The sequence below is a fragment of the Chelmon rostratus genome, chromosome 20 (genome assembly GCF_017976325.1).
Source record: "Chelmon rostratus isolate fCheRos1 chromosome 20, fCheRos1.pri, whole genome shotgun sequence".
Lineage (NCBI taxonomy): Eukaryota > Metazoa > Chordata > Actinopteri > Chaetodontiformes > Chaetodontidae > Chelmon > Chelmon rostratus.
In genome coordinates this window covers 13132823-13146417 of record NC_055677.1, presented here as the reverse complement: position 1 = coordinate 13146417, position 13595 = coordinate 13132823, and the positions used below count along the sequence as shown (strand labels likewise).

The window sequence follows — 13595 nt, the reverse complement described above, 5'->3', positions numbered from 1 at the left end:
TGCTGTGACTAACTTTCTTTCCTCCAAGCCACACAAAATGTCCTGTTAGCATTTGATATGAATCATCATGTAACTTGGTAGGCTAATGCACAGTGCAAATTTGTTGGACATGGTCAAATAAAACACACGAAAATATATAATAAATAAGAAATAAGACAAATAAACTTACCAACATGTCAGCTCATACTCGCTGTGTCTTCAGGATAAATGGATGGAACAGTGTCAGGTTTCAGTGTAACATTTGTAGTAAAACTCTGCTCTGGAGAATTCCAGGCTACATTTTGGCTCTCACTTTTTCAGATCCTTTGGTAATACATGAAGGCTCACCATTTCTCAACTTTGCAGCAGAAAACCGAGCACTTTTCTGCCATTGTATCAAATATAGTTGAGCTTAACTTGCAAAATACTGACACGTAGCTACAGCTCGCTTCTCCTCAGATGCCCCTCGTTTCACCGTAGCCTCATCTCCCAAACTGCTGGGATTGGTTCCTCAGGTACGTGATGTATGAAACCCCAGCCGTCTGAATCCTTGTTTGTGAGGCTGTCATTGGTACACTGCAGTTCCAAAGCTGAAATTTTCAGGCGTGGCATGACAGCTTATTTCGCTTCTGAGACGTCTTGTAGCAAATAAAAAGCATCATATGAACATGTTGATGAAGTTGAAAACTTAATTTTCATTGGAGGGGGTCTTAAAACCAGGTGCACAGTAAGTAAAGACAGAGAAACTTTCTTTCAAAGAATGATATATTAGGAAAGTACTGAGGTCTGCCCGGGGCATATCCTCAAACTGAAGCTGCCCAACATGCCCCTTATTAAATATGAACAAATCCCCCACTGGCAATTGTCTCTATTGACTAAAATGTTGAGGCTTGGATTGATAGGTACTGTCAGGCCTCTACATGCTGTGTGCCAATGGGGATTTCCCAGCTTGAAATTTGGATGGACGGATACATGTGACATTTCTAAACTCAATTTTCAATTATGGACGAGGCCTCCTCTCCAGCTGCCTACAGTGAGCCCTGATAACTGTCTGACAGCTCCAACAAATGATGAAGGCCTGTCTTGAAATGATTGAAGTGTATTCATCATTTGCTCTCCTCTGCAGCGAGACAGGACCTGCAAACTTCGACTCAATCACACTGGCCCTCATTAACTGGCGCAGCTGCACACACACACCCTTACTCCACACTCAGAGCACTCAGTGCACTGCGTCCCTGCTACAGTACTTTCCAGTGATTTATAATAGGTGCACACCTGCTTTCATACTCCGAGATTTAGATCTGCAGACAAATATAAATTCTATTAACAATCAGACGACCCATCACCATTCATAACAGTTAATGCGGTCAATTATTGTCTTGCCTCACAAACAAAAATAACCTTAATGTCTGGTTGATGTGTTTTAGAACTGCACAAACTTAATGCAGTGGCGTCTATCTTCACTGGCAAACAGAGTTTCAAAACGAGACATTCTGTGGGTCTAATTAATCAGTTGCTTTGTTTATAATTTGTATATATACCAATAAACTCCTGAACTACTGAATCCCAGTGCTTCACACAAAGTTAAGAACACCTGCAATGTCCAAAGTCTTTGAAACTCAAATGCATATGGTTTTGCACACACTACAATAACTTCACGAGCCAGACTGAAAGGTTTGGAACCCTAGGTAGAGGTCTGGGCTTGGAAACACAAATTTCTGGCTTTCATTAACAAGTGCAAGAATACCAAGTTTGGCCAACACAGGCTTGCACACAGTATGTGCTGGACACACACACACACACACACAAACAATTTCTTATCCACGGTTACACCACTCATGGGAAGTTTGTCCCAGTCCAGTCAGCAGAACATAAAATATAAGAGAAAACGTAGCTCAGGAAAAAAGGAAAATACACACATGTGCTCATTACACACTCAGACACAGCTAAGTTTTCAGATGTTCCAACTCCCAGACCCTAACTCACTCTTTCTCATACCCATTATCATCCTGTATGTGTCCTCGTGTAAACTCCTGCAGACCCTTCCAGTGGCACATCCAATGAGTGCTCTGCAGATCTCCAAGACACTCAGTGCATTCAAGCTGTCAAACCAAAGCAAAGCCCTCATGCTGCCCGCAGCCAGCACAGCAACCAAACAGGGAGATTGGACAGAGAGCCGAAAAGTTTCCTAATTATGGAACACGGCACGTCATTAAGACTCTGTAATGAGCTTCCAGAAGCCAGGTGCAGCCTCACCTGTCAACCACGTCCTCATTACTAATATGGCCATCATTTTCCCCGGGACATCATGGACAGGTTGTTAGGGAATGATGGTCAGATGAACAATGCTTAGTATACTGCTGAAGTATAATGCCACATGCCTGAAAATAAATTGCAATATGTTGCAAAATGCTTCTGGTTCTAATTTAAATTCAACATGACCTAGTAAAGTATGCTAATTTTCAGGTTCATACTTTCATTTTAGGTGTCTACTACAATCAGTTTACACGCATTCATGGTCAAAAAACACATTTTTCTCTTTTGCTGCTTTTCTCTCTGTCTGAAACACCCCAATTTAGCTCCAGTCCACCTTAAGGCACCCCTCCTGGATATCCCAGTCTGCTCTGATTGGTCAGCTCAGACAGGCCTGAACCAGCACCGCTCACTGTGTTTTGCTTCTACCAGCTTCTACCGTGAATATCACCACAATAACCACTTCTAAAATAAAACCTGCACTATTGCACATGTTGGAGCATGACTCTGATCCATATCAGCCTCACTTTAACAAGCTAGCTGCTGAGTGCTAATCAAAGTTACACATTGTAGCCAAGCAAATAAATTCCTGCAGTTTGACAATTACTCTTCAACAAGTAGCTACAATGTTACTTTCATAGCATGTCTTTCAAGTAAATTTACACAGAGCAGCAACACACGCACACATACAGGCAGGGATCCCGGAGCAGAACTGGCTTTATATTACAGCAAAGCCAACACGATCTGAAGTAACACTGCAGTACAAACAAGCAACAGTTACTGGCATCAAACCTATGACTCGCCCACATTCACACAGATTCTCTTCACTGTCTCTCAATGTTAATAAATTAACATCGCTCCCAGGCTGTGGAAGTAGCCACATTAGCTGCACAGCTTGCTAGCGCCAAGTTAAACAGGGCAACCAACAAAATAAACAGTAAAGCAACATAAAGATGTCCAAGCTTACAGCTTACAAGTTTGAAGTCAGGTCAAGGATTTCATAGATCGATCATGACAAGCAGTCCAATAGAGTAAAGTTAAAATGAACATACACATATCCATCATATTTCCATCAAATATAAAGTTAATCCTCTGGATCCTGACATCCTCAGATGGTCGGAGTAGATGGAGACGTTTGTGTTTGTTCTTGCAGCCAACGACAGAGCAGTTCCTGTGCTCAGCTCTTAGCTTTGTACTGGCCCTCAAAGCAGCCTGAAGTAAAATGGTTAGCACACGCAGGAGTTTTATGGTCCCTTTATGGACATTTCCATCACATTTCTGTCAAAAATCAAGTTAATCCACTGCGTCCGTCCTCAGAGGGTGGGAGCAGATGAAGACTTGTGTTGGTTCTTGCAGCCGACAACAGAGAAACTGGCTGCTTTGCTGATAATGTTACCTTCCACATCTTTGCATAGCAACGGCAGACAGCGAGGTAGGTGGGACGTTCACAAGGTGGAGGACGGCCACTGAGCTGCGGGTTTTGCTGTATTACATAGTGATGGAGACAAGCAACAAAAGAAAAGGCTGGATTATTCAGGCAGTTCAGGAGCTGTGTTTTCTGTGGAACAGAATAACTCCGTGTGGTCTGGACTCTGGGCTTTGTAAATTTGCAGATGTTTTACTTGTGCAAAAAAGCTATGCTAACACACTAAAGGAAAGGGGTTTATTTCAGTTTAAGTTTGCAATTTGACAACTCTTTATTGTCTTTGCTTTTGTTAAATCACACCTCACCACTATAAATGTGTGGTGTAGCACTCAATTCATACTTTTGAGTGTTAGTTTAACAGTATGGCTGCTGGTTGAAAGGTCTGTTAGTAATGTGCTTTCACCCTTTTGATTTACAGCAGGTGTTATTTTTAAAAACTCTCTACAATATGAAAGCCTGGAATACCTTTCAAACAAGAGGCACTTCTGCTCCGTAATGTCCCAGCCTAATCACCATGATGTATTAAACATAATCATATTAACCTATTACTGAATCCATTCACTATGCCCGTTAATGCGCTAATAAATATTTATGGACAACTTATTTCTCTGCACATAACGCATGGGTGGCATTAATGGGAGCTCTGTATCTCTAAGCATTAACTGTTTCAGCAATTTCAGCAGTTATCAGTTTTTTTCCTCATTAATATGCAGATTTATGAAGGGAGATCTTCCAAAATCTATAGGGAAACCTCCAAAGCAAGTCTGAGAGTGTGAGTTACTGTGCTCATAAGGATGTGTCTGCTGCTCAGAGACATAAAATGATGAACGTATATGAGGTTACACGTGGCCCATGTGGGCAACTAGCACGAATCCCTGTCACAGTAAATCATGCTGACTGCCTTTACAAGAGGATGGAGTGTTATAGATGTCAAATCTGACGATAACCTGGGTGGAGTCTCCCCTCGATGAAGGCCCAATAATCTGTTCACTTCCATTGCCGTGTTTCAGTCACATCAGTCCTATTGAACGTGCATTATTGAGAAGAGAAAATGTCATAAATTGACAAATTTTAGAGTTAAACTAAAACACTCGGAGGATGGAGGACTTCGTTCTCCATATTTGTAAGAAATCAGCTTGTTGAGCCTTATCCTGTGCCTTCAGAAAAACACTAATTTCTATAATTCATCTTAAAACCTGCCTCAAGGGACTTAACTTTTTATTTTGTACAAGTTGTTGCCCATTTAGCAGATGCTTGAATGCATACTTTTTTTTCTTTGTTTTGAACATTAATTTGGGTTTTATTTTGTATGTTTAATTTATTTGCTGCTCTGGAGAGCAGAGAGAAAGGATTTAAAATGATGTAAAAAGAAAAGAACAATTGTTGAAGAGAATGCAGTGTTTTCTTCAGGGATTGGACACATGCTCTCTGTAATGTGGGCGTCACAACTTTGTGAATAAATTTGGATTTATATGCTAAGGATATTTCAGAAAGATGAACCATATGTCCTACTGAGTGTTGTTTAACGGACATGAGTGCACTCTGTCCAGGCCAGGTCAAGGTGGAGGAGGAGTGGGAGACAAAGGACCAGACATACAAATGCACACCAAGTTTTAGCCTCAAGTTTAGCCTCCCAGAGCGAGATGGAGATGGGTGGAAAGTTGGATTAAAAACAAAAAAAAGGAAAAAAAAAGTGGGAGACTCAGCAAAGGAGATGAGGCTGAAAGCTAGAAAAGCAGGAGAGGAAAGAAGAGGGAGTTTGAGAGCGAGAGAAAAGAAAAGGGAAGGCGGCAGCCGCAGTCAACCTTTACAGAAATCAATAACTCAAGCTAAGATGGAGACAGCGGGGCTGTGAGGGAAAGAAGGGAAGAAGGAACGGAGAGACGGGGAGACGAGAATACCAAGGGGAGAAAAGAGAAAACAGCTGAGAGAGCAGACACAGCTGAAAACAGAGTGTGTAAGAGAGGGAGAATGAGATAGAGAAGGTTGCAGGGTCTTTGTGTGCTCAGGTATAGGCCCAGCGGGTTCGTGTCTGGACTGGTGAGGTCAACCTCTTCACCTGCAGATCGACTGCAAACAAAGAGCAGGGTAGAAATGAAGCAGAGGAGAAGAATGTAGCGGGCTGGATGAGAGAGGAGTGTCATAGGTTATTCTTTGTTCTCCTTTGAAAGACACCATGTATACCTCTGAAATCTCTGCTGTCTAAAGCCACCCCATCTCTTCTTTTTTTTTTTTCCAGTCTCTCAGCGTCTCAGACTGTAATAAAAGCTTGCAAGAAATTCTCAAGGCTGATGCAGTGATGAAATCCTCCAAGCATAATACGCTTTGCAAGCAACCAGCAAAGCTATGCCGCATATCCAAGATTTTAAAGGGCAGAATAATTTGATGTTTTAGAGTGTCAATCATTCTCATTTAGACATACAGTCACATATCATTGAGTTGAGGCTAAATCTCCACATGACTTCCAAGTGTTTAAATCAGTATTGACAGGAAAAAAAGGCAGAAGAGAGAGTACAGACAGGAATCAGCCCCCCTTGATGATTGTTGACAATGTGTCTTTCACCCTTCTTTCCTTCCAAGTTTCCGGTCTTTACTTAATTACGTTTTACCCAGGATGTGACTAATGTTTAATCACGCTACGTGAGAGTACAACAGAAGAGGTAAAGTAAATGGAGTAGCAGTCGTTTGCGTAGCAGCACAGCTGGACCATAAAAGGAAAAGAAAAAGAAGAAGAAGTCAGAGTTGATGAAAGAAATGTCTTCAAGGATAAAAGCCAGGAATCCATCATGCTTCTGACAACAAAGCGGTGCAATGATGAACATAGCACCCAGTTGTCAGCAGGATGCACATCCACTTCATGAGTAATACAAAGACAAAATCCAGCAAGAGCTTCTTTGATAATTGACAGACACTAAAGAGACTTGTTTCTGTTGTATTGTGTCACAGCAACATGAAAGAAATGTTGGCTTTTGCTGTGGGCGTGCCTGCTTGTATGATTAAGTGTGTGGGTGCATGCACGCACGTGCGATAACTTTATATCTTATATGCACCTCTCTGTGGTGTGTGAGGTGCTTGTAATTAGGACTGTGGTGTCATATTAATTAATTTGCTGGCATTTTTTTTCAGCCAACTGACTCAATTTTAGAGCTGTTCAGTAATCGGTGGCCAAAGAGATGAAAAGGTCCCCTGAAAAAGTCAGTCCAGAGAGTATTTACACCAAATGCAAACTATTCAACAAAGTATTGTATCTGAAAACAGCAGCATGGCTCCAACTAGTCATACCAGGTTTTTGTGCTACTTGACAGAGTTATAAAATGCCGTTTCATCTTTGTGCTTTACATAATCCTAATCCTCTTGAGTTGGTGTTTAGCAGGCACCAAACACCACAGCAGAGTGTTCAACATCTTGTCGTGTGCCTTGATGAATATTTTCAAAAATTATTATTCCTCTATGAAAATATTCAAAGAGGAGGATGTTTATGGCTGTGTCTGCTCGACATTGTGTTTGCTTTTGCAAAACCTGAGCTAAAAACTTGTGTACATTTAGACATAAAACACATGTGTGTGGGGGGGGGGGGGGCTGCTGGCATTGATGAAGATGAGTTGCTATTATTGTTTTTATTATAATCCTGGCCCTCATTTGCAATCAATAGTCAGAGCCACAGTCTTGACTTATTGCGTAATTAATGTGAGCGTGGACTATTTTTGCCCTATTTGACTTCATTAATTAGAGACCGCGAGTTCGATGTTGACAGTTTACCTTTAGCTGGAGCATGAATCTTCACACCTTGGCTGTGAATTTTCTCACGACTCCTGCAGTTTTCTTGTCACGAGGAACGGTGGAGAAGCCACATTCCCCCTCTTACCCATAATCCCTCAAAAAAATGTCTGTCACGACCGATGCTTCTCCTCTGCCTCCTCGCTTGTCATATCCTGCCTTTCTTTTTTGTCTTCTCTGTTTCTGACTGTTCTGTCTGTTTTCTCTTTTCCAGCTGCCTGTCTTCGAAACTCTCTCTCCACTCGCCTCTCTCTCTGATGTCCCTTTCTCTTCCTGTTGCTCTCTTCCTCTTTGCCCTCACCTCTGTGGAGTTGTTTATGCCCCGCTCATCCTCCTCTGTAATTATGAGTGTTGTTCACTGTATCCCTATCCATATGACGAGCCTGACGGATACGCAGGGAGATCGATGGTGGGAGTAAAAAAGCAGAGTGAAAAACGAGTGTGTCTTGGCATAAGCCATTTTCCTCATGACACATCTGTCCATCGGCCTTGACCTGAGGGGACACGGCACTAAATCTGAGTTATGGCCATAAGCACATAGACACACACACACTGATTGAGATTACCCCAGGGTAATGATGATTATGGTTGTTTATGGTCTTCAGCCTACACTTTTGTCAGCTACAATAGCTGCAGGAGGTGTGTGTTTTCGTGTACATATTCTGTTTAGCTTGTGCTCGTGTTTGTGGGTGTGCACACGCCAGCTCGAGTGCATATTTTAGAGTCAGTAAAAGGGTGGTAATTGTAGCAGAGTCAGGTTATTGTGTCCTTTATCAAGCAGACAAGCCAATTAGGGGCACAACCATTGATATTAATTTTCCCTCCCTCCCCCTCTCACCCCCTTTCCGAGGTGTTTTTCATTTAATGGCCGAATACACTCTGTGATGACCTGTGAAGAGTTGTAGATGGGTGCAGAGGTATGCAGAGTGAACTTACCAGAGCATAGCGTTGTGCTGAACTGCAGGCGGAGGAAGGAGGTTTGGCCTCAGAACTGTCAGGGAGGTGGATCGCATTATGGGCCCTCTCGGGTAGAAATTGTTGAAATAACTCATTATCCTTCCCCGGCCTTTGTGCAGTGTCTTCTGATGTAGACAACGGAGATGTCTCGTCTGACATTGCATGCACTGCAGGCACCAGTGAACTCATTTCTGCACTGTCCGACTCCGACACCAAAATAAAAGTTTCTAGAATCTTTTTGTGTTTTTTGCAACAGATGGAAAATAAATCCATGTTTCGCCATTTACAGCACAGTAAATATAGCAATTGCTTGATATAGCATTATGAATCTGTGACATACTTAAAAGTGCCCCCTGGAGTTTTTTTGGAAACAAAATTTTGTTTGCATTCTGTGTTTCTCACCCAACACATATCCTCGAGGCCTGACAGACGTGCTGGATGTATTTCCCACTCCATTAAACATTTGCAGAGCAGATTTTGGCGAAAATTAAAAATGTACGTTGTTTGCATCCATGTTTGCGTGCTAGCAGTTTTATTCTTTCTTGTCTTTGGATACTGTGAAGAAACTGACAGAACTGTTTGTTGCATTCACCTGCATATACATGCTAATGAGTGTCTTTGTGCACAAGACACCAACAAAACAAGGACCCACTCTTAAAAATATTGTTCCATAGTGCTATTAGTTGTCACAAACATGACTGGGCTCCTCAAGGTGACCTTAGAATATTCAGAACCTAATTTCACCCACATTTACTCACAGGGTAAAGAATTACAAGGACTTACTGATCACAGGTTTGATATTTTGGTATGCAATGTAGCCGTTTGCACATCAAAGCATAAGGGATAGACAGGGAGGGCGGGATAAGTTTCAAATACAACTTCAGATCAGGATCAGGACAAGGGGTGTTTGCAATTAGCATGGATTAAAGGGCAGATTATAGCAGGACTAATGAGAACATAAAGAGATTAGATGCCAGGAAAAGAGTCGGGGAGACATTGGATAGATGTGGAGCACGGAGACAGAGGGAGAGAGAAAGGCAGCTGAGACCAACTGATATGAGGAGGCAGGGAAAAGGTGCGCGAGGCAGATATGAGAGAGGGAGGGGAAAAGAGTAGCCTGGTAGAGCAAGAGATCCAGGAGAGCAAAGAGAAGGTAGAAAGACAAGAGAGAGAAAGGGAAAGAGGCCTCTGAGACCAAGAGATGTGAGGGAGCAAGGCAGGGAGCATGAAGTAGAGAGAGGCCTAAATGTGTGGGAGCCTGAGAGATGGAGAAAATGGTGGTGGGGGCGGGAGGTGGGAGGGGTTCTCAGTGAAAATTGATGGATAGGTGGTCAGGGAGAGGAGAAAGATTGAGACAATAGAAAGAGACAGGGGAGCTGGGCTGAGACTCGGAGAAGAGAACGCGCACATACGCTCGCGCAGATAAACAAAAGGACGGACACAAAGAAAGAGGCACGCAGATTCTCTTTCTCTTTTTCTCATATATACAAAACACACACTATATTATCCCGAGCTCTCTCGAGAGATCCCGGGGCACGGCTAATATGCCTCCCCGCGGCCTCCCACAAAAACAGAGATGTTAAGAGGATAGGAGGCTAACAAAGAGCAGCGGGTGCAGAGTGGCGACACCAGGCTCTCTGCACAACAAACAGAAACGCAAACAAACGATGACAACAAAGAGCCGACACCGACGGCACCCCGGCTAAGACGAATTGATCCACGACTCGGTGTAAAAACTCTCCTGGACTGAAAATGTATGCATGCTCGTGTGTGCGAAGGACGGATGCTCCTTCTTGGTCCAGAGCCCCTTAGAGAGACAGCAGGGACGCATGCATGTGAATGGGTGCACATGTTTTTCTCTCCTGATGAGTGTTTTTCAGCTAAAGACCATGTCCTTAAGACTTATTCATACCCTTATTTTGTACTGAATAAAATAGTAGCTGCTCTCGTTAGAGGAGAAGGAAGAAGAGTATTGATCCACTTTCACGCTCCTTAGAGATCAGTGCAGAAAGCAACTGCTGCATGCCTGCACCATGCACGTGTTTGCTCTTACTGTACATTTGCCCTCTGACAGACAACCTGTCGCTCAGCAGGGTCAGCGAGGGAATTCACTGTAAATGGAAGGCAATACCAATATTCCTTCTTTTAGGTGTAATGACTCCTGTAAAGGTGAAGTCTGAGAGAAGTTTATGAGAAAGCCAGTCTAAGGGTTACGAATGGCATTCTGGCATTTCAGCTCCAACTGACCGCCTTTCTTAAAAGCCATCATTTCCCAGATGGGTGATATGAGCGACTAAGCATGTCGAGTGCCATTTTGGATCCACTGACCTTTCAGTTTACGGTCCGACAGTCAGGGGTGTGATCCCTTGATATGAGCTATGTGTGGCTTGTGTACTTGTGTTGTGTATGACTGCTGTTTGTGTACTGCGGAATAATCGACGCTAGGAAAATCTGTGATAAATTTGAAACAACCAATCAACCCTCTGTCCTTAACTTGTCACAGACCCCAACAGCCATTAAAATTTTTTGACCAAAGACATTGTTCAGTGCAACAATGCAATAAAGAGAGAGTCTAATCTGCTGCTCTACCATCCATCCATCATGATTAAGTAACAGTTGAAAACAGCAAATTATTAATATTATCATATAAAGGGCACAATAATAAAAATCAAAAAACTAATCATCAGCTGGAACTCAATGAACAGGACTTGAGGGATCTGATGAATTGGGAACTGTCAGAAGTTCTCTATTACAATTTTATCTTCGGTTTTTTCCATTAATCAACTTTCAAAACCACACTGAACAAGTCACAACATACTGTATCTTATGTTGCTACTCCTACTCAGCTGAGGCCATTTGGTTCAGCTTATCACTACGAAGACAGCGACCACGCTCTTTCTCTCGCTCTCTCTGTCTTTTTTGTGGCTTTCCTTCTTTTTTTTGCTGTCATTCCCGTTATCTCACAGCCTCCCGATCTCCTGCTCCGCGTGTTTGTCTTTCCCTCTACAACTCTGTCTTCCCTCTGCCTTCTTCTTTGTTGGCCACTGCAGCAGACAAGACGAAGATGTCGACATTAACCTCTCGGGATAAGAGGGGAGATTAATAATCGAGTGTGTCTGCAGGTGTGACTGCACGCATGTTTTTGTGTGCTGTGGAAATGGCAAAAAAAATGTCAGAGGTTTAACGGATATGAGCTGAGTTTCTCATCAGGACACACACACGCGCAACCACGCTGATGAGCTTCATCTTGCCAGCGTCCTCTCACTGCAGCTCTCCATATGATCTCTCCTCCCATATATGTCCATCCGTCCGTCCTGTCGTTCACTCCTCTCCCCCTCCACCATCCTCCTCACTCTCGGCTCCTCAGCGGTGTGTTTTGGCAGAGCCTGTACAGAATCACACAGGAGTTAAAGGCGTTAAACTGGCACAATACATAGCTCCCATTCCACCTGATGCCCTGCTGCTGCTCCTATAGCACGTCTCCTCGCCTCTGTATCGTCGATCACTCCACCTGAAAAGCAGCTTATGAGAAGGATCGAGTTGGATTTTTAAAAAATGAAAATAGTCATATACTGCTTACTCCCCACCTGTCAATAAAAACTTAGAGTGGAGAATTCCATCAGGTGTGTTAAGACATGGCAGTGCTAGTGAGAGGCCAAGCAGAAACTGAGAAAATTTGACTTTGCCGTTCGCTCGGTGTTGCACGCACGTTCCTGTTTGGCTCAGACACATGACAGGGTGACTGTTCTCTATTTATGCAATTTTGCATCAGTGGAGTATGTATGCATAGAGGAAACACAGTAGTTTCAAAGGAATAATATGTAACATTAGACTAGACTAGACCTATATTATATATTTTATTGAGTTCTGTACTCACAATATCCAAAAAATTTCCAACATTTCCAATGTTCAAACCAGGAGAAATCCGTAATTTGCTGTAATTTCCGGGGAAACACGTCAAATTCCAGGTGATACGTCAGAGAATGAGGAAGGATTTGGTACATTACCTTGTCCGTGATTGGACGTCAGATTTTCACCAGCAGTGATGGTTGTTTGACAACTGACCGTAAGACAGCGACTTCCATGAACTTGCTTGCCATTCACTTAGAAGCGGCTGCAAATCAGCTTCAAGGACGGTGACATTACACCCGCTAATTGGGTTGAGGGACATTTCGGGAGGCTGGGGGCTTAGCTTGGTTGGTAGTGGTTGGGGACCTCACTGACCTATCTGTGAAGGTCTTAAATGCAACCTCTGTTCGCGCTTGTATAGAACTGCAGCAACACAAACACGCAGGCACACACACATACGTGTCCGCACAAAGGGAGAGGATTGTGAAGTCTCTAGAGGAGGCAGTGTTAATCCTATTGACAATGGCTTGTCTGAACAGTGGCCTGAAGAGAGATGAGGCTAATTCTCTTTATGAGGACAATAAACCTGCAGGTCACCGAGGCCAAACACACACACACACACAATATATATATATATAAACACACACAGATACATCTGTAGCTTCCTCCTGGAGTTTGGCCCCAGTTCAGAAAATCAGAAGTCTAATAATACAGTATATCACACCTCTCAATGCAACTGTGCTGCATCAAGTCTGCATCAATCCCCTCTTGTAAAAAATATGGCTCAGGAGAGTTCATTGTCTCTGATGGTATTTGACAAAGTGATATTGACAATGCAGCTTATTTTCCTGGAATAAAGAGGGAAATGTAATATTGTTTCATTCCCCCTCGCTGGTATTGTGATGTGTTTCCAGGCACCGAAATATTTACACCTATCTCCCTGCCTAGCCACTGTCTCGTGCCAGAATACGTTATCCAAAGCAAAGAAAACAATATTACATTTCTTATTGAAAAGCGGTGATCCTTCACCTTTTATCCACTCATTAAAGCACACACGCAGTCACGGGGCACACATGCACACAAACCGGCGTTTCAGCACACCTGTGCACACGTTCACATCAACACTTATATACACACACATTCGCACATAATAATGCAAAAGATAAGTGTAAATGGCCCACTGAGTGTGTGTTTTAATAGATCTCTAAAATCACAGGTGTGATCTGTGACTAAGTGTGCCTGCCAGTCTCAAAGGCGTATACCATCCAGCTGTGTAAAACATGTTGAGCAAATGAATTACCTTCACCATGCAGCTGCTTGCTGTCAATATAAATCGCATTAATGCGACAAAAGC

General features: G+C 43.0%; 1 protein-coding gene across 1 annotated transcript in view; it reads left to right on the top strand.

The window, feature by feature from the left end:
* The window catches only part of cntnap2a (contactin associated protein 2a), a 314113-nt gene that overhangs the window by 246717 nt on the left and 53801 nt on the right, over positions 1–13595 (top strand). The window lies entirely within an intron of this gene.